At 40.3% G+C, this 26,287-nt stretch overlaps 1 protein-coding gene and 1 long non-coding RNA gene across 2 annotated transcripts in view; one reads left to right on the forward strand and one right to left on the reverse strand.

The window, feature by feature from the left end:
• Positions 1 to 26,287, forward strand: part of LOC149282336 (E3 ubiquitin-protein ligase RNF144A) — a 73,811-nt gene that overhangs the window by 9,107 nt on the left and 38,417 nt on the right. The gene's annotated exons all lie outside the window — the stretch shown is intronic.
• LOC149282337 (uncharacterized) lies at positions 4,101 to 18,296 on the reverse strand. The gene is made up of 2 exons (XR_016277968.1): positions 17,944 to 18,296; positions 4,101 to 4,737 (listed from the first exon to the last, which is right to left on the reverse strand). It is a non-coding gene; the product is annotated as an uncharacterized LOC149282337 (long non-coding RNA).

The raw sequence follows: 26,287 nt of genomic DNA on the forward strand, positions 1-26,287 counted from the left end.
TATGAATTCCTTCCCAGATAAATGTAGCATATAAAGTGGTGATAGAACTTTCCTATCTCTAGTCATGTCCCATGTAAGCTGTTGCTGAACATTGCAGTCATTTGATGAATGTCAATGTGTGAACTAGGTGCATTCATCTCTTGGGGGACAGGAATAAATGAACAGTTATGGGAAATCCTTGCATAGTTAGCTCTTCTCTAGCATTTAGAAAAGTGTCAATTATGTTATTGCCAGATATCACCAGTGCCTAACAGATCCCCACCAGAATGTAGGGCACCTGCCTATGGATATCTTTTTGTTGTTGTTGTCAAGGAAGAGGTTTATGGACATACTTAGTCTGGATTTTCCTCAACCATCATGAAATCAGGACCTATTGGAATTAAATCCTTAGCTCTGTGTGTAGCTGCCCTGTGTGGTAATTTTGTTTTGACCTCAGAGGACAGATGACATATAATAGGTACCTCAGAGTACAGAAGACATGCAATATGGAGTCCTTGCTTATGCTTCAGGCAGCTGTATCACCACTAACTCATGTGATGCCTTTCCTTGTTCATATAAACTCATGCTAGGTTAAGCAAAGGGAGGAAGGCAGTGGTAGTCATTAACAGTGCCAAGGCAATATTCCAGGTGAGGTCTATCCAAAGCAGAAGCCCTGATCAAAGCAGAAGTTCAACTTCAAGATGGTTTTCTGCTCTGTTGACTGATTCACTGGAAGTTATCTTTCTCTCCCAAGTTCCCTTGTATGCCTAATGTAATATATTTCCCCCTTTTATCCTGAGGAAGTTCAGTACTAGTAAAAAAAATATCAAGTTAGTTGAGACCAAGACAGACAGAAGCAGGCAAGGAGTATCTAATTTATAAATTCAGGGTATTCACATAGTCTTGATGCATACTCCGTAGTGCCTCAGCACAGCTCTGATGCCTACTTTGCTTTGCTACTTTCTGTTGTTTTTACTTTCTTGCATCTCTTTTTGCTTCTCTGTTACAAACCTCTTAAGGCCTTCTGTGCTACAAACTTCTTAAGTTCTCTAGGTGTTACAAAGGTAGTACTGTATTTAAAAAAAAACACTTGGAAAAGTCAAGATAAGCAGCAGTGTTTTCTCAGGGCTTGTTTTATTGAGTAGCCCACTTGTAGATTTCACTGTTATCACAATGAGATGAATGAATTCCTGTTCGTCTTTAGAACCTTCAGTTCTGAAACATCCTGTCCAGGGACCAGCTGCAGTCTTCACTGAAAACAGACCAAAGATATGTGTGTATAGCAGTACAAAAATATTTGGCATCAAAGTGCCTTTTTCCTATAGATGAAGATCTGAAAGTAGCATCTGATCCCCTACATCCTGACTTTTATCTGTAGGGTACTGGTCAATTTTAGCTACATTTGTTTGGCACTAAACTTTTCTTGTGTTTTTATGTGCTCTCAGATTCACAGTGACATATGGTGACCCTATGAATGAGAGCCGTCCAAGAGTACCAGTCATCAATAAGTCTGCTCAAATCTTGCAAACATAGGGCTATGGCTTCCATGACTGAACCTGTCTACCTGCGATGTGGGCTCCCTCTTTTCCTATTGCCTTCTATTTTGCCAAGTATTATCATATTTTCCAGTGGGTTGTGTTGTCTCATGATATGTCCAAATTATGACATCCTCAGCTTAGTTGTCTTCACTTCTAATGAGAGGTCAGGCTTGATTTGCCATGGACCTATTTCTTTGTCCATTTGGCAGACCATGGTATCTGTAGAACCCTCCTCCAGCACTACATTTCAAATGAGTTTAATTTTTTTCTATCATTGTTCTTCACTATGCAGCTTCCACAATCATGGATATAAATTGGAAATACTATGGCATAAATGATTATTCAATGATACATTTTTGCACTTGATTGTATTATTTATTTATTATTTAGAGTATTTATACTCCACTCTTCAGCCACAAAAGCTCTCAGAGCATCTTAGAATAATAATAATAATAATAATAATAATAATAATAATAATAATTATTAATTAGATGGTTCCTGGCCCTCAGGCTAACAATCTAAAAAGGCATGACACAAAAGGAGAAGGGAATGGTGGTGGGGAAGGGGATCAGGTCCAGCAGTTCTTCTCTCCCTCTGAGACTTGGACCAAGGCAGATGGACTGGAGGGAGGGTTCTGCTTCTTAATCTAGGCCAGGCCTGATGAAGCTGCAGGGTTTCTAAACTTGCCTTAAATGTGATTATCCACTTGTTTTTGTTTTTGTTGTTATTGTTGCATGAACAGAAAGTCCGTTTTCCTTCTCTGGCCAACAAATAAACTGTATTGTTTGACATGGATTGCCTTTTCCCACCTGGCATCATGGTTGATGGAGTTACCAGTTGGAACAGTGTACAGGGAAATCTACCATTGCTAGAAAGTTTCCGTTCACATGGTCAATGTTCAGCTGATCACCATATTAAAAAATCAGCAGGGTTTTTCTTACTGTAGATGGGATTTGGCAGGAAAGCCTACATTTAAAAAAAAAATCTTGGGATACAGTTTACTTGTCTGAGTCATTTCATCTTTCTTGCCAAATTAAGACTGTCATCTCAAAGCCAAAGTACATGTTCTGCCTCAGCTTCATGCATTCAGCAGCCAGCTACATTTTTATCTCTTTAAGTCAGGTCTTGAAATGTCTTATAAGAGGAGCTAGGTGAGAGGAAGGATTCAACACTTTGAAATGTGGCCTTCTAACACCTACAGGTTTTCCCTTTATGATTCTCTCCCTAACCCTCTTTCCTTGCAGCCCCAATCCAAGCCATTTTCTGTCTCAAACACCAGCCTGCAGTATGAGCAAAAAACATTTGGAAGTGTGTAAACTATGGAATTAAAATAAGAGACAGGAGGCAAAAGAAATAAATAAAAGCTGTATCCTGCCTCCCATTTTTTCATTACACGTGTCTTTCTGGCCCCCAGCTTGCAGATGAGAAGCAGTGGCCAGGCTTACAAGATACTAACTGAAAGAAAGGTGATGTATATTTGTATGGCCTCCTCCTTCAGAAAGTAATTTTGTGCTTCCTGCTCTTGCTCCTGTTACCCTCTGATTATGTTTTTGTAGGTTTTCTTATGTCACATAAGGAAGGGCTCTTCTAGAGTTGCTACATTTTGTTTACTAAGACACTTCCACTTTTAAGAGTTGTATGATAAGAGGAAATCCCACCATACAGATACTCTGATAGGAAAATGCTTTTCTGTGTTTTGTTATTTCCCCAAACTTCTTCTTTCATTGCTATGGAACACTGTGATTTGTAGTTTGGTAAGAGACATAAAAATATTTGCTAGAAGGCCCTAGTGCAATTGTTCAAAGGAGCCAGTTATTCTTGAGCAAAGAAACCAAAGTGCTTCACGAAACTGCTAATCCCAAGAGTCCTAAAATGGTGCCATGGCAGTCGAAGTGCAATCAAATTTCTATAACTGTATTGATAACACACTGTTTGGATTATATTCTCAGTAGACAGCCAGACCTATACAGGTGAAGCCAGAGTCAAGGTTATCAGGTCCCAAGCCAAAGTTCTTACCTGGTCCTTTAATGTTTCTGCCCTGCTTCAGTGGTTATAAAGCCCATTGAATTCATTGGGACTTACTTCTCAGTAAAACATACATTGTGAAGGAGTACAGCTTGGAGTAGGGCTTCAAAGGTCATAACAAACACTTTGAATTTTTCTCAGAAACAGACTGGTAGCCAATTAATCTGTTGTAACAAAGGACTCTCACAGACTTCTTATAACTGCCCAGGTCAGCATTCTGGGAGACCTGGAATTCCCAAGCATTTCTTCAGAGCAGCCTCACACAGAGCTTGCTCTAGTAATCCAGAGGCATTTAAATACAGCATGTGTTACCATGGTTGGAGCAGATCTCTCTGGGAATAAATGCAGTAAGCTAAGCAAATGTATTTGTGACAGCCTGCGAAACCTGGGCATCTAGTTTCAGGGCTGAATCCAGGAATACATCCCAGGCTGTGAACCTGTATCTTTAAGGGTAATGTGAGCCCATCCAGCACAAACTGAATCCCTGTTCCATGATCTGATTTTGGCCAAGGAACAATATTCCCCCACCCCAATCCATTTTATTTTTAATAATAATAATAATAATAATAATAATAATAATAATAATAATATGTATTTGTATTTTTTCACCTCTCCCTGGTGGATCGAGGCAGGATCACAACCTAGTTTAAAATACAATACAGATAAAACACAGAGAATCACTAAAAAGCATAACAATTAGCAGTTACAAACAGGATATCCCAAAGTGACATTGGAATATGGAGTGAGGATGTACTCCTATACTGGAGGTGGATCTGTGTCTTACATAAAATCAAGAGGGTATGCTTGCCAGAAGAGCTCTGTATTAACTGCCCTCCTGAAGGTTTCCAGGGAGGTAGTAAGACGGATCTCTTCATGTCACTGGAGAGAGAAGAGGATCATGCAGTTTTGGCTCCCCCCCTGTTGCTCCATCAGATCTAACCTCTTGTTGTATTCTGCCTTTAAGTAGTTTATCGTTTATTGTCTCCCTAAGGTGAAGCTATCAGGGGTTTTCTTGACAAGAGCTGTTCAGAGTGGGGGTTGTCTTTGCTTTCTTCTGAGGCTGAGAGCGTGTGATTTGTCCAAGGTCACTCTGTGGGTTTCCATGTTTGAACCAAGATTTAAACTCTTGATTCCAGAGTTATAGACCAATGCTCAAACTGTTACACCATCCTGGGAAAAGTCCAGACTCAGTTTGCTGCAGAGAGGAATGGAAGAGAGGCAGGTATCAGATCATTGGTCCATCTACTTCACACAGATTTGCCCTTTTGATTGTCCCACACTGATGGCCACCGTAGGGTTTTAGGCCAAATGCTTTGCTAGCCTACAAGGATATACTGAAAATTGAACCAGGGACTTTCTGAAAGCAAATCATGTGCCTTGCCACTGAATCCTCCCTCTTAAACTGCCCTGGCAGCTTTAAGAACACTGTGGTGTGAAAAGAGGAAGCTTTTGATCTATAGGTAAAACATTTTTCTACAGGTGGATCAGCATTCATCTTGTGCAAGTCATTCTCTTTCTAAAGACATGCCAAAGGATCTGAAGGCTTGAAAAGTTAATAACTTAGCCATGTGTTACCTGGCAGCCCTATAGTTTGTTGTTGTGAGTGATGATTTTCAACCAGTTAATTTTAGGTATGGGGGAGGGACCCTGAATTTGCCTACACATGTTTATCATGGGCTTAGATTTACTCTTTCTTTAGATGAGGTTTCTGGCATTGTGAAACAGGCTGGGAAATCAAGCAGTGTGTTCCCCTTGCCCTGAGATCAAGAACCAGACAAATACACTATACCTAAATAACAGCTTGAAGTCCATTATTTCCAGCTGGAATGTCACCATGTTGGGTGTTTGTTTTCTCTTCTTTTTGTTAGTTCAGCCTGTTTGATTTATCTAATTTTAACTCCCAAATCCTGGGTTGCACAGACATCACTATTTGTCATTTTTGTTGGTTATTTTCACACATTACTAATTATTCATTAGGTTTTGGTTGTGGTTATTGTTTAAGCTATATCCAGCCAAAAGCTAGAGAAATGAAGTTGTTTTTCTACTCATCCCCTTCTCTATTACACTTGCCAGATGTTTCCTGGCAGACATTCTGTGCCTTTAATAACTGTCTGACGCTTAGAAATTTAAAAGAGAAGCTTTCCCAGTGACTACATTTTTAGGCCTAGAAAACTTTCCTCTGCTGAACATAGGCATCTCAGGCAGTTGGGAGGAGCACAGGTGTACATTTCCTGACACCTTCCAAAATAGATGGGAATTTGTACCTCACCTTTTGCTGTGACTGCTCCTGTTTCTAAGCAAATAGCTTATATTTATGCCTATGGTTGCTACATTTGTCTAGCAGGCATCCTGTATGTTTGCAAATGCACGCAAGATTTCATGTGCACAAGATGAAGATCTGTTGAGTAGCACAGTGTTTGCTTCCTAAATGTGCGATTCATTCATGCAACTGTGTAGTAAAGAGAAAGGAATCCCCCCCCCCCCCCCGTCCTTTGAAGGCTGGTTGCTCTTGTTTTAAGAGGTGGTAGTAGGGAGAGGTGATCTATTCCTTCATTTGACAATGCAATCCTATGCATGTCTGTTCAAGAGTAAGTCCTACAGAGTTCAGTAGGACTTGTCCTTAGGTAATGGTAAAGGATTGTGGCTGCCAATCCTCCCCTATTTTCCCCTCAATGCACTGTTTGTCTTCATAACCTTTACATTCTCAGGGTTTTTATCTGCTTGTACCAGAACCTGTAATAATAGTAATAACATGTTATCAGAGCTTGGAAAAATGTATTGATCATGCTGGCTAAGAAACTCTGCGAACTGTAGTCCAACCCCGCCCTTGCCCCCCCCCCCCCCAAAGTTATGCAGCAGTCCATGCTCTGTATAATATATAGCATTAACATTAATTAGTCCACATGAATTTTATTTCTTCTCCCTTTGAGGCAGACCTCATTTGTGATGTGGTGGTCCATAAAAGTCTGTAAGTATACCACCATTCATCTTTAGATACTTCAGGGTTTTCCCCCCAAACTGTATGCAAAAGGCAGATTTCACAGAGATGCAGAATGAATTCTAACTGCAGTTCATGTTAGAGGTTTAGTTCAAAATGAAGCTTTGACAAAATACCTCAAAGACTTGTAGATCAAACTGCTTGAATGTCTCTTTGCAGACTGTCAGCGGGTGCTAAATATTTTCACCAGCCGTTTCACATTTCAATTAAATCATCAAACAGTTTCAGTTCACAGTTTTGAATAAAGCTTAACACTTCTGTCTTGTTTCTCTCTTTTGATCATGTCTTAGGCGTTGTATCATTGCACAAAATTCTGTACACACACAAATTCATATTTTCTTTAAATGTTGCTTGTACCTACCAGACTATCCTTTCAGTGCAGCATTGTTGCCTCTCCTTTTTTATCTATCGAGTCAATCCTTTACTAAGGATGTTTGTGCTCCAAAACTGATTTCCAGTTTACAAGCTCTAGCATTCTCCAGTTGTTGCTGAGAGCCACCACAGGCATTTTCTGTCTTGTTGGGACAGTGGCAACTACATGTAGAATTTGTGAATGGGATAGCTTGTCTCTTTCCATTGAAAACTAATGTGTCAATCTCTAACAAGGGCTATCAACATATCAAAATGAATTTATTTGGACGACCAACTAAAAATCACAAGGCATTGAAGCTAGTTTCACAGTTTTGTATGGGTGGATAGTCAAGGTGGGTGGTGAATTAAGGGAGGAAAAGCAATGACACAGAAAGAGATTATTGATAGGGAACATGGTGGAAGTATAATTTGTAATATTTTAGCCTTCAGATAGTGATTCGGAGAGCACTTGGAAGTCTAGCAATCAAAATAGAGATGAAATAAGGTGGTAGGATTTATCTTTAAACTGCTTTTTTAAAAATATGATTTTTCTGGGGGAAATGGAAAGAGAAGTTAGAATTCTACGCAGGCCATGGTCCTGATCCAGAATGCCTCCTCATTGCCTTGGGTTCATTTTTCTCAAATGATTTAAATGTATGGAAATGTGATAATGTGTATCTCATTTCATCTAGTTTAATCCTGAGTCACAGGTCCAAAACACAATTAAGAAACAATCTATTTTGAGACTACTTTAACTGCCCTGGCTCAGTGCTAGGGAATTCTGGGAACTGTAGTTTTGTGAGACATGTAGCTTTCTCTGTCATAGAGCTATGGTGCCACAATAAACTACAACTCCCAGGATTCTCTAGCACTGAGCCAGGGCAGTTAATGTGGACTCAGATTGGTGTGTTTTGGACCTCAGTTAAGAAAACAGTGGCTAGTAAATAAATCCATCAAATTCTGTAGGATTTATTGAGTAACATAACTGGGATATCCTTAGATTATTGTGTCCCTTGTTGGAGATGACAAGCTGCATTAAGTTGATTAAAGACGTTGGCAGAGTTATTTGTTTGTGCTACAGTTCCCATAATACCTCAACTGCATGGGGTATTCTTGGAGTTATAGTCCCAAAGCTGGGAGATGTAGTAAAAATGCAAGTATAACACACAATAAACCATTATTTTTTAAAAAAAGAGGAGCTAAAAAGAACAGGAAGGAATAAAATTATAACCAATTTTAAAGATTTCTGGGCAAACAAAGAAAACTTGATGCGGTCCTAAAATGCTGGTAATATGGGTTCCATTCATGCTTTTGAAAAGAGGGCATTCCAAATCTGGTTGGCCATCAGAGAAAAAGGCTCTTTCCCTTGTCATAGAGCAATGCAAGCTCTGTTCTCTAAGTTGGTTAGTGTCTCAGTTTTTCACTTGCTAGAAAGCTTTTAAAAATGTAAACATGAACAACTGCTCAAGTGTGTGCAATTAAAAATGCTGAAAAGCATGTTAAAAGCAGAAAACAGTGAGGAGACAAGATCTACATGAGCTAGGATGGTCAACTTGTTTATTCCTTTTAAAATTTCTTGACAGTAAGGGCTGTTCGACAGTGGAACAAACAGCCTCAGAGTGTAGTGGAGTCTCCTTCCTTAGAGGTCTTCAAACAGAGGCTGGATGGCCATCTGTCAAGGATGCTTTGATTGTGATTTCCTGCATGGCAGGGGGTTGGACTCTATGATTTTATGATTCTATCCTAGAACACATGGAGCTCCTTCTTCACTGTCTTCTGTTATTAAAAATACAGTCACATTGTGCTCCATATTGCTCACCTACCCCTTATGTTTGAAGGGCCAAACTAAACCTGATGTTATTTGACAGAATGCAATCAACATGCACAGTTCCACTGTACAAAGGGCAATCCTGGGGGAGATGCTGTACCCCTTGGACTGCACGGTGTAGAGAAGCAGACTGCAATGTGTTTAATCAAAATCGTTGCCCCATCCTTGTCTACTATTTGCATCATGAGCAAAGCCTTAGCAAGACCACAACAGGTCATTTGATGGGAAATTACTTATACAACTGTAATAGTAAAGAATTGCCTTTATGAACCTTTGAATGCTTCAAAAGCTGATTACTTTTGTAAGGGAATTTTGAAAGTACTGAAATATATTAAGTAGATAACAATTTACTACTTTTCCATATCATGTCAAATCAGTAACCTGAGGTGTTCACCTCACTCCACCTCACCCAGCCTATTGGTTGGGCAGCTCTTAAAATACATGTTAATCGCATTCATATCATTTACCATCACACAAAAGACTATCTTCTTGCCGAACTAATTGGTTCAACATCCAGGATAGTCACATCTCCATTAAAAAAAATGTATCCATTGAGTAATCAGAAACTGCCAAGATTTCTGCAAGTTTTCCTTCCTTTTCCAAGGAAAGGAAATCACCAAAGTACTAGGTGATTTTTACACACACACACAATCTTCTGTTTGGCACCTTGTCATCCTCTTACATTCTGCTGAAAATGTCACTATAGCTATCACTACTTTTCCTTCAAAATGTCTTTGTTGCAACTTTGCAAACTTTTATAAAGTGTGGCGTACTTTTCTAGACTCCATGGGAATCAGAAAGCATGGAAAAGACTGATGAACAGTGTTGATCAAATTCTTGAAACAGAACTGCCTAACACACATGCACACTTTCTCTAAAGCTTGTTTTCTCCCTAATCTACCCTAAGTAAAGAAGACTGTTGACACAGGGCTTTTGTTCTTGGTGCGTGGTATATATCTGCAGGCATCTTTCCCCTTTCTGCAAATGCATCATATATGGAAGCTACAAAAATTCAGAAGCAGTGGCTTCAGGGTAATCTCTCTCAAGACAAACAGGAATTTTGGCATCTAATGCATGGTGAAAACCTATGGGCTTTATTTAAGATGCAAGGACTTGATATGCATAAAAATAGAAAAGCCCCAAAGAAAGACGAGTGGTTAAAAATAAAAATGCCGAATGGCAGGGCCAAGACTGTGGTGTTTATCACACTGAGATTTTTGCAGCTTTTTTTCAGCTCAGTGACTGCAGGTCCAACAATGCGAATTCACGCTAAAACATGATGTGTTATCTCACGTGATTGCTTTCTACGGGGGGCTCTTATGGGGCACTTCCGCATTCAATCCGCACTGACTCTTCATTTTGGTGAATTTGGAAACAAGCAAATTCACCAAAATTTGCTTCTAAGCTCACTTCGGTTTCACTTTGAATTGGTCTGGTGTGGAAGATCATTCCGATGTCTTCCCCCCCCCCCCGCCCCCTGCATCCTGCTCCTTCATTCCCCTCCTCCTTCTTCACCCCATCTCACCCCTCCTTCACCCTGCTACCTATCCCATCATCACTTGCCTGCTCCTATGCCCTGATTTGTCCCCTTCTTCACCCTGTCACTTATCCCATCATCCCCTGCCTGCTCCTGCACCCCAATCTGCTCCCCTCCTTCACCCTGCCACGTATCCCATCATCCCCTGCCTGCTCCTGCACCCTGATCTTCTCCCCTCCTTCACCCTGCCACCTATCCCATCATCCCCTGCCTGCTCCTGCACCCTGATCTTCTCCCCTCCTTCACCCTGCCACCTATCCCATCATCCCCTGCCTGCTCCTACACCCTGATCTGCTCCCCTTCTTCACCCTGCCACCTATCCCATCATCCCCTGCCTGCTCAGACCCCCACTGAGCATGTGCAAGGGTGCCAGTTTGAATAGTTGAATCCACACTGGTGTGGTAATACAATTTGCACTCACTCCGCTTCCCCCTCTATTAGGAAAGGCAACCAGGTAGGATAAAACATTGTGTTTTAACGTGAATTTGAATTGTTAGATGCACAGTTGCGTCAGTCCTGAGCTGCACAGTCCCCCGTGTGATAAGGGCCTACAACTTAGATAACATTTGTCTTTCCCTGTGTTTGACACCAGAAAGTCACATTGTCATAGTAAAAACTGGGTCCCTCTATGGTTTTTAAAATGGCATTCACAACCTGCAAGGCTCAGTAAATTCAGTTTGTCACACAGATGAGAGCAAGTGAGAAGAAAAATTGGAAATGCACATAATAAGCCTGGTGATCCACAACCAGTTACTTCGCAAGCTTGAATGGACACTAGTATACTAGTTAAGGCATGTTAGAAGTGGAGATACAGTGGTGGCTGATGGGGTTGAGCCAACAGGTCACCAGAGATGAAGCAATATTTTTAACCCATATCAGATTAAACCAGTGTTACTCAGTGTAGCGATTCATGAACCAGTACCGATCCAGAAGACATCTGCTGGCAATCCCCTGAGAGCTTCCAGGAAAAGGAGGAGGGAACAACTGTAATCAGTGGGTATAAATATGATACCAGTCCCTGCCATATTGAGAAAAAAAAACCCTGCAGGTGCAGCACATCAGAAGCAGTGGACTAGACCCTGCAGGTGCAGCATAAGAAACGGTGGACTAGACCACAGAAAGGGGAAACCTAAGATCATGAATGTAAGGCAGGAGGGGAAAGGATCCACAAAGTCACTCTTTTGGATCCCCAGTCTATTGTTTCATCAACAGCTTCTACTGTTCAGAGAACTGAGTGACTTTTGGATCATAAGTGATACAGCAGAAGGGTAAAATAAATGTACACAGCATCACATTAATATTAATCCCTTAGAACCAATTATAAAAGGAGACATCGAGACAACAGTTGTCCCTGTGCCTAGATGGTAGAGATTTTACAGCTACTGTGAGGCTGACATGCAGCATGCCCATCCCAGTGACATGCCCAGTCCATTTACAGTTGATGGATATGCAGTGCCAAACATTGTCTTTCTTCAGATGCAAAGGCAGCTTTCTGTTGAAAAAAAAAATCTGCAGCAGCTCATTTAGCAGTTCAGTTACCAGCCTAATAAAAAGCCTTGGTATGAAGACTGGTCCTTTGAAAACAAATAGCAGTAGGGTTTTTTTTTTTTTTTTTTTTTTTTTTTTTTTTTTTTTTTGGTGGCAGTCTATACATAAAGTTTGGCTACTCCATTCTTTATTAGGAAATTGACCCAAATATCTGAAGTGTTTGCTGCTTTTTCATAGGATAGGCACTGTGAACAAAGGGGAGTTTGTTGTGCTGGAAGCTTGCATTAGCTGTCTTGACAACGCTTGGCCTGCACACAGTTTTCTCTTTTTATCCTTTTATTAAGCAACTTGTGCCAAACAGAACATGGATTTTACTGTGCCTTAAAAATATATTTGTTACATTTTTAAAAGGAACTTAGATGTATGAATTAAAATACATACTGTGTTTCCATTTCCCTTCTGACGTTAAAAATGATGTGGTTTTGTGTGTGTGTATTAAAAAAAAGCCATAAAAATATATATGAAGATGATGTGAGCACTTAGTTAAACATTTAGTAAGAAGTTCCAGTGCAAAAGAACTGTTTTAAATACCACTAAAACTGCTGATAACCAAAGAGGGAATTAATGGAGCAAAATGCCACATTTCCTGTAGCAAGTAAGAGAGGCTTTGTACAGTATATAACCTTAAATAAGAAAAAGATAAAGTGGGAATGATGGTGGTGTGTTGTCATTTGTTCCTGACCTAAGCAGCAGCAGCTTTTAAACTCTGTTCTTTGTGAGCCCCTGACTATTTCCGTACCTTTGTCCATCATTTTGGATGCTTTCTGAGTGGCATTTCAAATTATACACAGTTCCTTCTACATGTGTGGTGTGCTTTAGCTAATAGAATAAATGTGCCAGCTGAATTAAATTGCTAATTTCTGTTACATAGAAAGCTAACTTTAATGAAAATACTCTGAGATATATGGAAATGTTTTATGTGGCTACTTCATATTAACTGTGACATGTTTTGAGTCATGTTATGAGATGAAATGCTATTCTGTAATCCAGGATTGGAAAACCTCTGGCACTCCAGATGATGTGGACTTCTGCTTGCATAAGCCCTAGGTAGCTTGGCTAGTAGAAAGGAATTACAGGAATGTTTCATGTCATCTGGAGCAGTGGCTCTCAAATCTTGGCCCTCCAGGTATTTTGGACCTCAGCTCCCAGAAGCACCAGCTACCTGCTCAGTGGTCATGGATTCCAACAGCTAAACTCCAAAACATCTGAAGGAACCTGATCTGCAGAGCCAAGTTTCTCCACTCCAGTTTTAGACTAAGGTTCTGGTTACAGGGATGGTTCCACCTTGCAACCCAGCATGCTGATGGATTCTGTGTTTCTGTTCTTCCTCTTTGAGCAGATTTATGCATTAAGAATCTGAGCTGAGTGGATCACTTGAGTTTAGCACACAGCCGTATGAATTTTCCATGGTTCTTCCAATAAAGAAAGCCAATTTAAGCCTTCTAAATTCCTCATGCAGTTCAGGATACTGGGGGTGAGTATGCTAGTACTGCCACTCTGCTGCCATTCCTATGTCCAGTTTCAATTTTGGGGGTAGTGACTGTGGCAAGGAGACCAGTCTACTCATGAATAGACTCCCCACATGATATAAGACCCTGATTTTCAGGTATTTCAAATTATACAGGAGACCAACACAGTAGAAACTTGCCCTCTGGTAAAGGACATTCAGGGCTGTGTCCACACTGCAGAAATAATCCACTTTGACACCACTTTAACTGCCATGACTCAATGCTGTGGAATTCTAGAAATTGTACTTTGTTGTAGCACCAGAACCCTCTCACTAAGAAGGCTCAATGTCTCAAAAAATTACAATTCCCAAGATTCAATAGTATTGAGCAATGGCAGTTAAGGTGGTGTCAGCCTGGATTGTTTTTGCAGTGCAGATGCAGCCCAGGACAACAGTGGAAAGCAGGGAGCTATTGTATGCACAATGTTTACTCCATTTTCTTTAATAAAATAAAATATAAAATATTTATTTCTTTGACAATTCCAGGTTCTTATGAGGAAAGGTTGTGTCACATCCAGGCATGTTGTTACTTTGTTGAAGCTATGTTTGGGGAGGATGAAGCTCTTTCTCTTAACTGGGGAGAGGACCACTATAACAATAATTTTTGCCAAGTATGGACATAACTGTGCCTACACAGGTCAAATGGTTGTTTTCTTTTCTTTAAACTGCCTCCAAAGGAAAGGAAGTGCTCTGTCATCGGAAAGTGGTGAAAGCTAAAGTACATTTTAATTGTCTTGTGTGGTATGGAATGAACCGATTTAGAAACATCCACAGCAGGTCTCCCACTGATAAAAATGGGGAGGGGGTGTTGTTTGGGCAGCATCAGAATGGTACACAGTAACTTCATTTCCAGTTAGGAAGATGTTCTTTTTTTGATTTACCCCTATTTGGTTTTTCTTTGTTTGGAAGCATGGCTGTCATAGGTCTACACAAGTGTGATAGATTTGGGCCATTTTTTCCTCCTGGGACCCTCTGGCAGGTCTGTGGATAAAGGGCCCCCTCTATATTTGCTATACATAGCAAATGTATACCTTGCAGTCTTCCTGTGTTAAGCATATAGTTTACTATTATATCTTGGCCAAAAAAATTTAAAAAATGGTGTAGGTTATGATGAATGCCTTCCTAAGCCAGGATTTGATCCTGATTTGTAATTCTGGTTTGGAGGGTTTGCTGAAACAATAGCTTAGAATCTAAACTGTAGCCTTTGATCATACTGAGAAGTAAGTGATGTACATTTTAATGGTTTTATTCCTTTTGTAAACCTGTCAGAAAATATAATAAGATGTTATAAAAACACTTTTATAACAAAAGCAATAGTTTCTTTCTTCCAGAAGGGGGAAAATATACTCAGCGACACATCAGACCAAACTAGGTCTTCATGGAAACCTGGAATCATTTTTTTAAAAAATGAGCCTCTTCTCTAAATCTCTATGGTAACCATGAGTGTTTGCTATTTCTCTTTCTCTTGCCTCTTACATTTCCAGGAATACTACAGAGAAGAAAGAAATACCTAGAGTGGATTTGAGGAGGAAGAAAGGGAATTACTTTCTCCTCAAGTTTCTGTAACTCTGCTTTTGAAACTAGATGTGTGCCATGCTGTCCTGGGGTAGGAATTGCAAGAAAAGTATGGGCAATATTTAATTTTCAGAAAGAGTAGTGCAGACAACTGATGCTTGCAGAGAGCAATGCCACCAGCACTGTTAGTTCCCTTAGTTCATGTTACTCTTTGTTGGGTGGAAGGGCAAAGGGCAGTGTTCAGAGGCATTTTTACTATTCTCTTGCTGACTAGCAGAAATGCTTTTCAGCTACCTAGCCTGGAAATTATTTGTAGACCATAATGTACTAAACAATAAGAGAAGATGGAACAGGGCTTGTTCCTGATCCTTCAGATTAGGACTGGAAATACAATGCTGAATCCAGCCAATAAGAATTAGATACAGTTAATATTTGTTTCTTAGATTTTGTTGGGATTTAGTGACATCATTAAACTTTAGCTATAGTCATATGGGCCAGCCTGATTTCTTGTGACATGCACATGCTTACATCCACACAAACCACAATGAGAGAACTCCATTTTATTCTGTCATATGGACATTTTCACTCATATGTTCCTTGCCTTAGGAAATGTTCTTTCCTCAGCCAGTTCATTTCTTTCCTTTGTCTCTTGTTGTCAGTTCAGACAGCATCTCTATATGCTGTGAACAAGCAGTATCAAACAATTTGCAATTAATCCCATTGGTTTACTCTTCATCCAAATCCAAGAATTAGCTCCCAAGTATTTTCTGCTTGCATTTTTTAAATACTGGAGAGCCATGATTGCTTTAATATAGATTTTATTTTAAGAAATTGGAAATATCCTATATTCTGTGCAAGCGCATAGACATTCCTAATAGTGTGTGAAGAAAAGAAGAAGAAAACCATCCTTGAAAACTGGGAGAAAGTTTAAACCTCTAAATTACTTTGGTACTGGAAATATCTGAAAACAGCTTGGACAAGCTAATTTAAGCATTCAGATCTAAATTAAGTAGTGCATTTTTTGTCTACAAGAAAAACCCGAGGTAATGCCCCTCTTGGAATTCAGGTCCTATTTTTACATTTCAGATGATCATTTTGGGATATAAGGCTGCCCTTAAGGAAAGAGTGGTCATTAAAGTAAATAGGAAAGAACAATAATGAAAGAGTGTGCCCCAGAAAAAGATTCACTGTTGGCATAGTGGGGTTACTTTAAATAGGTGTGTATGTCCCAAAAGCTGATTTTGTTTTACCACATGACTCAGCTGGGTCTCCGAGGATGGAGTTCATCTGTAATCTTCCCAGAAATTTGAACTGAGGACAGGGCCCTGTGGCTTTTGGATTGGGTTGATCTCGAGCATCTCAACCTGAATTTTTGAAAGATTCTCACCATTTAAAAACTTGGCTGGAAATCTGGAATAAGCACTTTCTCTTTGGTTTTACACTCAACCACAGTCTTTTAATAATAACTTGGTTTCCAGTGAATAACTTATTTGAAGGAGTTTATTTTTGTTTTTGATTTGCAATGAGGTGATTGAAGGTCAATTCCTATTTATGAATTTATGCATTGTGCATCTCAGGAAAAAGCAAACAATTTAAGTCCCAGTAGGAACTTTTCTAGAGAACAGCAGAGGTTGGAAAAATTCCTTTTTTGGGTTATGATGTCCAGAATGCCTCCAGGCTGGTTAAGAGCCATATTGACTATGGGATTCTGACTGTTATCCAAAAAGGTAACTTTTTCAAGCTCTGGGACAGTCTTTTAGAAGTTCAGTAGCCCCAGAAAACCCAGTGTGTAATTTTACTGGTTTAAGCTTCCTAGCAAAAGAATATTTCAACGATACAGATACTTGAGCATATGGACAGATTACTGATGGATATATTGTGTGGGTGGGTGGGAAATATCTGACTTATGCATGGACGGATGAGTCAGTATTTTAGTAATAATGCAATATTGTTGTGATTTTATTGAGTATTGTTATTTTAACTGATGTAACTCGATCCGAAGGGAGAGTCAGGAAATATAAATAAAATGCTATTATTATTATATTATTATATTTAGCTTTGCCAAGAGCTTGACTTTTGATAAGATTGTAGGGCAGTATTTTGAATTGTCAAATCTGCATATTTGATTCAAGTCTCACTTCTGACTTGTTTCAGTGATAGAACTCCTAGGCTGATGCTACACTGCAGAATTAATGCAGTTTGACACCCCTTTAAATGCCATGGCTTCATCCGATGGAATCCTGGGTTTTGTAGTTTGTCATGACACCAGAGCTCTCTGACAAAACTGTAAATTCCATGGTTCTATAGCATTAAGCCACAGTAGTTCAAGTGGTATCAAACTGCATTAATTCTGCAGTGTAGATCCAAGTGAGTGTATAGTGCAGCAGCCCCTGAACTTGTACTGCACCTATTTTGCTTATCTGCTTCAGGGCTGACCTTTCCATACACTCTAGGTATGGCTTGCTTTGTTTAGACCACTATGACTTGCAGTTATGTCATGACATGCCAGAAAAGTCACTGCTAGAATTCCACATTTGGCTCTCAGGACAACTGTGCTTTTAGGGTACTGCCCTACTAAGTGGTTTTTCAAATTCTTGCAGCAACAGTGTTCATGCAAGCCTTCATTTTCCTCTTCCATGGATGGCAGCACACAAAAGACAAAGCAAGCAGTTATGGTCCTAATACATAGATACTTTTGCAGTACCTGTTTCTAGCAGCATCTCAAAGGAAATAATTGAACATAGAAAATATTTTTCTATTTTTTCCTTCTTGGTTTTAACATTCTTAATTATTACTTTGACTAGCTTTTTTTAAAAAACACACACACACACAGACACACACCATATGCCCTGCTAAAAATACAGGGAAATTCAGAGTTCAATTTAAGTAATAACAGAAATAAAAAGCTGCAGAAGAGACAACCTTGGAAAATAGACACATTCATATATATCTGTAATGTTTTGACCAGGACTAGGGAAACAGCAAATTCCTAGAATTGTAGGCACAAGACCCATTACAGAAGTGGTGAATTTTTCCCCCAGCTTCAGTCTTAAATACTGTGGTCCTATATGCACTTACTGGGAATTCTGATGGAATCCTAAAATAAAAGTAATCTACCTTCCTGAGATCATCCATGGATAGCAGCTTCTGCTCTAATGGCTGCATCTTGGATGTCACTCCAGGACAGTTGAAAGAAGATTTTGCTTGATGTTCTACCAAAACCACTGTACTGCTTGGAATGCACAGCTCTGAAACACACAAGCAGATGCTTTGTAAGGAGCACCAGGATTTACTCAGGAAGTTGCTATGTTTGTGCCCTTCACGGAGCTCTTAATATTATTAACATTTACATAGGTAGACTTGCAAAGGTAAAATAGCCTGAAAGGAAAATTCCTCCCAGAATAGCTTCTTGGCAGGACAATCTGTACTTCTTCATAGAGCACATGGTCAGCACAATATGACATGTGTTGTCTCCGGCTTGGTGTATCTGGTCACAGATCCAGTGGACACACAATCCTCTGGAAAGTTTGTGCAAATGAATGGAAATGCTATAAGTTTCTGTGATGTGCAAGAAGTGAGTGTAGGTGTGATTTATGGGCTTTGATAAAGTATGTGGCTCTTGGAAGACTGCTGTGTTTTCATAGCTACTGTATCTGCATAAAGCCTGTTAGCTCTAACTCTGCCAGTAGATTGTTTTAATCCTAAATACACATAGGCAGTACAAGAGGACCCCTTACTGGTCTTGCAGTCTGGACTATGGATCTTGGCCAATCCAAGGCCATTTAAATGGAAAAGGGGTGCATTCGAAGCATAGATGCACAGTATAAATGGATTATCAGAGGACATATGTTTAAATAATAATAATAATAATAATTAATAATATTTATTTATATACCGCCCTGTGGCAAACCAATCCGGGCGGTTGACAACAGTAAAATATAACAGTTAAAAACACTTTATCCCTCCCCCCCTTAAGACAATATTAAACAATATAACATATTAAAAACACAATATCAAGCATAAAAACAGCAATTAAAAAAAACACTAAAAAAAACCTTAAAAAAAAGCTAAAACTAAAAACCCTGATATCCCTCTGTTGATCCTCGACCATCACTAGGATGGGGCCACGGTAGGATTGTTAATGTGTGAGCCTGCATAGTGTAGTGGTTTGAATGTTGGACTTTGACTCTGGAGACCAGGGTTCGAATTCCCACTCAGCTGTGAAAACAGACTGGTGATCTTGGACAAGTCACACTCTTTCAGAGAAAGGCAATGGCAAAACCTCTCCAACCAAACCTTGCCACGAAAATCCCATGATAGGATCACCATAAGTCGGAAATGACTTGAAGGCACAGAGCAACAACAGGATTGTTAATATCATTATTTCTCTTTCAGAATCCCACATATACAATACAATAAACTTGGGAAGTAAACTTGTCGGATTTTCCACAAAAAAGTGATCAGAGTGTTCCTGAAGCATGAAGGTGTGATAGCGTGTCGTGCTTCTAAAATGTCATTGAGGCATCTTGTTTCTCCTGTCGATGAAGTGTTTGCAGAGCAGCCATTTTTTGAATAACCGAAGATCCCATTATTCAGAAAATGGCTACTCGGTGAACACTTCGTCAACGGGAAAGAATGGGATGGCTCAATGACATTTTAGAAGCATGCCGCACTATCACACCTTCACACTTCAGGAACACTCTGATCACTTTTTTGTGGAAAGTCCAGACAAGTTTACTTCACATGTTTATTGTATTGTATATGTGGGATTCTGAAAGAGAAATAATGGTATTAACAATCCTGTTGCTGCTCTGTGCCTTCAAGTAATTTCCAACTTATGGTGACCCTTTTGCCAATGTTTTACCGACAGTAAGTTCCTCTGTGTCATAATTCCCTATGGAGCTGTCCAGTATGGCTCTCTGGACCTTATTGCACACATTTTCCCCCGTTATGGGCACGGGAAGGGGATGCATGAGGCCGAGAAAAAAGTGCATTTTACCACACACCAAAGTGTTCTCAAAATGGCCCCATTCCATCACCCGGCACCAAGTTGTTCCCATACAGTGCTGAGATGCATCCTTTGGCTTGAACTTGAATGGGGCCATTTTGAGGACGCTTTGGTGTGCAGTAAAATGCATTTTTTTCAGCCTTGCATGGCCCCGAGAGTACCCTTCCCATGCCCATAACAGGCAAAAATGTGTGTGATAAGGTACTCTGGTCAGTTTAAGGCAGACAACTGGGGTCTTTCTTGCTTTTAATGTTTTAATGCTTTTAATGTGTGTAGTGGCTTTATGGCCTGTATGGGAAGAGGATAAGCTCCCTGAGGCAGAACAAATTGCAGAGAGACATGGGTTATGCCTAGCATAGAAATGTGCAGTAAAACATTTCTGGTAGAGATGCTGGGAATGTCTTTTCATTCCTCTATCTGATTAAGATTCAGCCCGCCATTTAGTTTCTGACTTTAAGACAGTAGTGCAGTGGCTAAAAATATTACTTTGTGTTTGTTTAATGCCTGCACACACACTTCCTTACTATTAGCTGATTGGTGCAAACCATGGAAATTAAGAATTTGGCTGTAAAGAACAACTGGCATTTTCTTTTGGAGGAAATCCAGTTGTGCTGTTCGCTTTTCTTTAAACTGTCTGATGTACTTGATGTGGTCTTTCTTTCTTTCTTTCTTTCTTTCTTTCTTTCTTTCTTTGGAAGGAAGGAAGGAAGGAAGGAAGGAAGGAAGGAAGGAAGGAAGTTGCATTAGTATTAAAGAGGACAATGTTTTGCATAAAACATAGAATCATAGAGTTGGAAGAGACCACATCCAGTCCAACCCCCTGCCATGCAGGAACTCTCAGTCAAAGCATCCCCAACCGATGGCCATCCAGCCTCTGCTTAAAGACCTCCACTACTCTCCGAGGAAGTGTACATGTGTATTTAGAGAAAGGTGGGATATAAATTAATAAAATAAAAACAATGGCGGGCTACAGACGGGCAGGGGAAGACGTCTTGAAGGTGTCTTCACCTGAATACGGAGCCTCCAGACCGCCTGCCCCGGGGGCGTGGCTAAGGTGGATGGGGCTTCCACACTGGGGGTAGTGAAGACGCCTCACCTGGGGCCGTTTCTTACCCGCAGCTTCCATACCGCCACCTTGCAGGACGCTGCAAAGAGAGAGGCAGCTTCCGCACGGGCAGCCAAAAACATGGCTTTTTTTTCCTTTTGCCGGCTGGCGGATGCGCAGCTGCGCAGCTGCGGCAGTCAGCACCGGCGGCAGAAAGCGTATGTGCACATTTAAAGCGCCCAGGCCCCTTTAAACTTTTTCCCCCGCCCTACCCAAGAACAAAGGTGGCCTCCTGCCAGCTGGTGATGGCATCCTTGTCCGCTTGCACGTTGCCAGTCTCACTGGCATCATGGATGCCTCCTCTCCTTTGGTCCCTGTGCTCTTGCTGAATCTGCAATGCACAGCCACAGCTGTCGCCGCTGCCACTGCTGCCACTGCTGTCCCCCTGCCATCCCCCATCGCCTCCCTTGTACACATGTAAATATTTAAAGTTTTAGTGTTTTTTTATTGTTAGGTGAAAATGGCACAGGAATGTGTGTAGGGGTTCACTTTAAATTCAAAACTTTCCACAATTCTAGCAGTGCATGCGTACATGTTGCTCTAGGGTTAGGGTTACGAACATTAAAATAAAGTGCAGCTGTGCCACAGCTTCCACAGCTGCCTGGCATCTGACGCTGCAATTAAAGCCTGACTGCAAACTGCGCATGTCCCGGGACCCCGACTCATTATGCGACGCAGCAGACACGAAGCTTTTAAATGGGCAACTTAAATTAGCGGCGTAACAATTCTGGCGTATCGGTGCAGCAGCTTACATACGGAGATGCGCACGTACGCCGCTTATCAAAAAGAAGCGGGAAAAAGCGGCACCTTTTTAATGCCGCTTCTTCCCGCTTGGGGCGTGCGGGTGGCGCGTTCATGGCGGCATTCAGGTAAGGCCCGTCTAAAGGCTACACCTTCATGACGTCATGAACACACCCCTTTTTGCCCGTCTGTAACCCACCAATAATAACAACTCCACACTTGAGTACTCTCTGGGAGCTTGCATGACTCAAACTATCATTTTCACCCTCATCCCCCAATTTTAGAGGGCCAAATTGGCCAGCGATAGTCCCAGAAGTTTCTGAGAATTCATTTGAAATTTGATTGGACCTTAGTCTCCAATCACTTCAAGTTATGAAATAAGAGTTCCCAGGCCTAAAACAGGGCTGCCTATTCCCAAAATGGCCTAAAGTGATCAATCAGGCTCCAAGAGGCTTCTGGAAGGTATTTGGACATTTTATTCTTGCCATATTTTTAAAAAAGTTCTTGTAGGCAACAGGGAAGAATGGTTTGACTAAAATGGATATAGATGGCAAATTCTGTGGCATTAAAGACCTTTCTTTGGGATGAAGAAAATCTTATGTTTGACTTTTGCAGACAATACCAAACCAGTATCACCAGCTGAGAACTTTCCCCCCAATAACTACAACTTAGTCAATATAACATCTCAAATATGCCCCTCAGATACTATGTTTATTTTGAGTGGACACTCACATATTGTGAATTATTATGTGCAAAGTAAAATAACCCCTAGAAAGCGTAGAAAGCTTGTAGTTAATTGTTTTGGGCAACTTTCACCAATTTTAAGCCATACCTCATGAAATTTTTGTCATTGCTTCATTTCTGGTTGCAAAAAAGTACCAGAGTTTTGAAAAGTTACTTCTTTGGATTCCTGCTGTTGTAGTCCACAAAATAACTTTTTTAAGCTCTACAAACTGTATATAGTTTGATGAGTTTATGAATAGTTCTTAATGAATATTTATTGTGCAGCAAGTTACACATTGCGGAATGGAACATGAATATTTTATTCACATACTATAAGCAGCAAGTGCTTATAGCCATCCTGTTTATGACAAGGTGTCTAGTGATCCTGGCCATGGGAGGAGCAGGGAATGCTGTGATGGCCACAAAATACTAGTATGGAGGTCCACTCCTTGTTTGTATTCCTCCCTGAATCTCATTCCACTTAGATGGTGGGATTATTTATATATAGAGTGCTCTAAAAAAACAACAACAACCACACAACCAATGTGCAGTCAAAAAGTACAGCCTGGAAATCTTGTTGCTGCTTTTTGTGAAGCTTAGAGGTTAACGTCCCAACTCTGTTTTAAGACTAAAAGCCAAAGGAAACATTACCACACAGAACCTCTTGCAGTATTAATCTGAGGTCTGCTTCTTGCAAAATACTTTTGTTAGGGAGAAATTGCTAGTACAGAAGGGACAGGCTTTAATTCTTTCATTTCTAGCCATCACCCCAAAATGCTTTCTCTTTTGTCCCTGGTGTGATTTCAGGTCAGTCTTTGTATTTATTTATTACCCACCTCTCTATATGGATTGAGGTGGGGAATAGCAGATTTAAAACCTAGTAACAAATAGACACATAACACAAATAGACACATAACAAAGTTAAAAATGCAAAAACCTATTAAAATTACATAATCAGTTAAAAGAGCATGACATCAGTTTTAAAAGCATGCAAATCAAAAGCAATCAATTAAAGTAATAATTTAAAATAGTTTAAAACTTACACTTTAAAAACCATCTGGCTAGGCCTGCTGGAAGACTAACATCACATCACATCTAATGTTTAGATCGCCTCTCAGCTACCTGGTTTTGGGCTGCCCCAGTATCTGTGAGATATTTGTAGCCCTACCAATGGCAGATAGTGCACTTGCGATATTCATGCTTGTAAAGCTTTTCCAGTAATATTGGAGGAGGGGTGTAAAGAAGACTCACAAATTTGTTTATTCACTACCAAAAAGGGTGTTTGCATCAACTGGATCAGGATATCCCACTGGAAAAGTTGTCAATCACACTAAGAAACAATGATTTGGTGAAAAACTTCTCTTTTTTTACATGAACCAACATTTTTATTTAGAAATCATTGTTTTCACACAAAGCCCCTAAAATGGACCAAAAAAAATGTCATGATCTTAGGGAAAAGACAATTTTTTGGAGTTCTTTGTTCTTCAATGCAAGGATCAAGTAAACCAGAGAGCAGATAGCAAATACAAGGGGCCATTAATATCCACTGGGGTTTGGTTCCCGGACTCTCCATGGATACCAGAATCTGTGTGTGATCAATTCCTATTATATACATTGGCATAGTAAAATGGTGTCCCCTATATAAAATACATGGGCCCGTTACAAATGGGCACCCTAGGACGGACTCAGTCCGTGCTAGGGTTAGAAAGGGGAGTCTCTTCCAGACGCCCCTAACCCTAGCACGGACTGAGTCCTTAACAAATGGCGGCGGCCGTTCCACACGGCCGCTGCCATCTTGACATAACGGACGCTCTGCGTCCGCACGTTGCGCCCCGGAAATGACGCCGCGAGTGTGCGACTAGCGCCTTGCGGCGTCTCTTCCGGGGAGCAAGAAGGAGCGTGATTTTTGCACTCCTTCTTGGCAGCGTCCGGGAACCGCGCCGTTTGGCTGCTGCGGTTCCCGGTCGCTGCAACCAGCAGCGGCGCAAGACGGACCCTTCTGGGCTGTCTGTAACGCGCCACAGTAATGTCAAGATTTGCTTTTTGGAATTTATATATTTTTTGAAGATTTTCAAGCTGTGGATAAAGAATTTGTGGATAAGGAATCTGTGAATAAGGAGGGCCAGCTGTACAAGGTTGGGAGAATGAGACTTCAGGAGTGAAGTCAAAGAAAGATGAGATCTTGGTGGGGCAGTGGAAAGACATGTTGCACCAATAGATTCTGATATAAAATTACTTAAAAGTAGAAACCCATAAGCTTTCGTCAGTTTTGGAAAGTTACTTCAGCCATGATGACAGGGGATTCTGTGAGATGGAGTCCAAAACGTAACTTTTCCAGGTTCTGCCTGTTGTTTTTCTCCCTGAGGTTTGATATTTTCCTGCCCTGCTTTTACTTTGCTTCTTGTGGAAGTGCAGACAGCCTAGCTCCATTGCCTTTCTAAACAGGAAATAACACAACCCTGGATTTCAAAACATTAAGTGTTCAACTCCCACTTGGCTACTGACAAGTAAACAAGCTTCTTTTGTTCTCTGGGCTGCACCAACTAAAGCTGCCCCCTCCCCCCAGCAACTGAGGACAAATTTCATTTCTAAGCTTGACGTGCTGCACTTTTGGATTAGATACAGATTTTGTTTAGATGCAGATCTATTAAAGCAGAGTTAGGCTCCACATCAATTGTGAGGGATGGAGCTCATGAGTATTAAAAAAAAAGCCCCTTCCCCTTTTAGATATACTAGTTATCCCTTATCTGGAATTCCAAAATCCTCCAGAATCCAAAGTTGTCTATGTAAGTGGTTGAGATAGGGCCAATTTTGCTTTCTGCTTCATTTCATGCACACAATTATTTGAAATATCATGTATAAAATTACCTTCAGGCTATGTGTGTGAGGTATATATGAAAAATAATAATATAATAATAAAAGCTTTATTTTTATACCGCCCTTCTATCAATCAGGGCGGTGTACAACATAACAACAAACACAAAATACAATACAATAATAATAAAAATACATAAATGAATTTCATGTTTAGACTTGGGTCCCATCTCCAGGATATCTCATTATGTATGTACAAATATTCCAAAATGAAAAAAACTCTGAAATCAAAAAACATTTCTGCTCTCAAGTATTTTGAATAAGGGAAACTAAACCTTTATAGACCTGGCAAGTTAGGAAGGATCTGTTGACTACTACTGTGTAACCTAGAAGAAAAGTAGCAGAGTAGGCCCCTGTCAGAGCATGGTTGAAACCTAGACAGATTGGTGATTTGAACAGGAATAGATGAGACACATTTCCAATGTTCCTACTTTCATATAAGTGAAGATCAGAATAATAAATAAATTGCATATCCATTACTTTGTAGAAGTCAATAAGGAATGATAAAGCAAGGAGCATATTTTATTTTCTAGTCTGGAATACTGATCAGGTCCTATCAGTATGAAAACAAAGCACAGTACAATGGGGTAGTAAAATTGTGTTCCTTATATAGAATGACAATATCCAGATTTGCCATTTGGAGTTTATATATTTTAAAAATATTTTCAATCCGAGGATGCGTGAATCCATGGGTAAAAAGTCTCTGGATATGGAGGGCTGAGTGTAGTCCAAATCCAATCTCAAAATAAGGTGGTTGTTCCTCTACATTCCTATACATTTAGGGACTTCGTGGGAACATAGAAGTATGCAAATTTGTGAATTAAAAGGAAAAAGATTCATTTTTAACAGAAATTAAAACTCCCAACAAAGACTGGGCTGGAAATGGGCAATGCCAGGTATATATATACTTTGTATACATCATCATGCCAAAACCAGAAGCGGAATGGTGTCCATTTTCAATTTTGGCTGCTTTGAGTGGGAGGTGTGGGGATGCTGCATTGTGCAACATA

This window comes from Sceloporus occidentalis, unplaced genomic scaffold, assembly GCF_023333645.1.
Source record: "Sceloporus occidentalis isolate IW3139 unplaced genomic scaffold, rSceOcc1.0.p SCAF_118, whole genome shotgun sequence".
Classification (NCBI taxonomy): Eukaryota; Metazoa; Chordata; class Lepidosauria; order Squamata; family Phrynosomatidae; genus Sceloporus; species Sceloporus occidentalis.